This window comes from Grammomys surdaster, unplaced genomic scaffold (genome assembly GCF_004785775.1).
Source record: "Grammomys surdaster isolate TR1022 unplaced genomic scaffold, NIH_TR_1.0 751, whole genome shotgun sequence".
Classification (NCBI taxonomy): domain Eukaryota; kingdom Metazoa; phylum Chordata; class Mammalia; order Rodentia; family Muridae; genus Grammomys; species Grammomys surdaster.
The window spans coordinates 3,110,596-3,112,600 of record NW_021605170.1 but is presented as its reverse complement, the minus strand read 5'-3'; positions in this window follow the sequence as shown (position 1 = coordinate 3,112,600).

The following is a 2,005-nucleotide window of genomic DNA, read 5'->3' as shown; positions in this document are numbered from 1 at the left end:
AGAGAAGGAAAGAAAAAAAAAATTCACACAGACACACACACACACACACATAATGAGTGGATGAAATAAAAGGCAGAGTAGAATAACTTCATACACACAAATCTACACATACATGCATACATACACACAAATCTACACATATGTGCATACATACACACATACATATGTATACATATATGTATGTATACATACATACTTACATACATACATACATACATACATACATACATACTTAAATAGCTACAGACAGACATACACACATTCACACATAGAATGGTTAGAACAAAGCTCCAGCAAGCAGGCTCCAAGCAGTTCACACATATATAGATAATTACACATGCATACATACATAAATACACACGATTGGTGGGTGGAGCAAGCTCTAACACACACCCAAACAAGCTTTACATGGACATATATACACATAGTTGATGGGTGGAAGGGCCAATGTTCCAACTCCCATCCACACAAACCTTACACATGTACATACATGCACATGTGCATACATGCACATAGCTAATGGAGGGAATTATGTTCCAACCCCTACTCACACAAACTTTACACACATATATATCTACCTACACACAGTTGATGGATGGGAGAAACAATGTTCCAGCTCCCATACTTTATTCTTTCTTCCACAGCTTGTATATCCCAGAAAAATCTTTCAAGCAGCATAAAATTACAATGTGATTATGTTTTAGTTTTCTCCCAGTGAATGATTATGAAAAAACAGTGTGTTTTTCAATACCTTTATAAGAAATAACATTACGCAGTACAGGTAAAGAAAACAAGTGATTCCCCCAAACCCACGTACATTATAACTAAGCAACTTGTTATAGACTAACAAAGTGTAAGCCAGCCAGTTTCTGTTACTGGCAGGCAGCAATTGCGGATACAAAGTCATAGCAACCTTAAATCCTCAGAATGCACATCTACTCATCAGTAATTCTTAATAAATCATATCAGGAAGCTGAGGGCAAAAATGGGTATAAGAAATCAGTCATCACCAGTCCAGCCTCAGTGAGGGTCACGCCAGCCAGTGCTGCTGTTGTTCTAGTTCCCTGAACCATAAACGGTCCCTAGCTTAACTAATAAGCGTGTGCCTTTCTGAACTTCAGATTGTCTCTAAGATTTTCTATATCAGAGCCAGTAGTAAAAATGTCTCAATCTAGCTTCACTAGCAACTTTATTTTTCCAAATGTTTTCTAAGGGTGGTGGTCATTGCTCACAATCTATGTTCTTCCCTAGGGTGGTGATTGAGTCATTAATCTGTTCCGGCAGCAGGGCCTGAAAGAGATCAAGCATTGTTACTGTGAGTGCCAGAGACACTGCCCAGTGATGCTGGAGGCCTCTTAGAGTTTTCATAATTCTTAGATCAAGAGGGATGAGAGGACAGCAAGCAGAGCAGAACTCCAAAACAGCATGGAGTCCTCAGGACACGTGGTCCTCAGCGTGCCACACTGAGGCTCATCCATGTGGCTGTGGTAATCCTTGGGCCGAATTCCATGAGTTCTAAAGCCATTTGTTTTTCCTCCTGCTTGGCCCTCGACAGAAACGGAAGACAGTCCAGCATCCGATGGAAGAACCCACGTTTTAATCTGCCCAGGATTTGGCACTTTGTTGTGGAGCCCTGAGAGTCTGCTCATGGAGCCTTCTTACTCTCCTCACAGATTTTTTTTTTTTTTTTAATTAAAGCTCCTGGGACTAAATCCCATCTAAGTTTCTTTTAATTCCCTGTCCTTTCTCAAATCCTTTTAGAAAATCCCAAAACCTCTGTCTATAGGATCATAGCGAGGAAGGGAAGAGAGAACACGTATTGAAGATCTTAGGCTCGCATGGTGACTTGAGCAGCTATCAGCACAGTGACTTATTAGTGATTATCTTTACAGATTAGGAAAATGAAGGCCAGAGGTTACAGGTCGATGAGCGATCAGGCACTCAGCAAGTGCTCATCATGCATGGACCCAGCTCACAGAGCCTGGGGTACACATCATCATCGTGC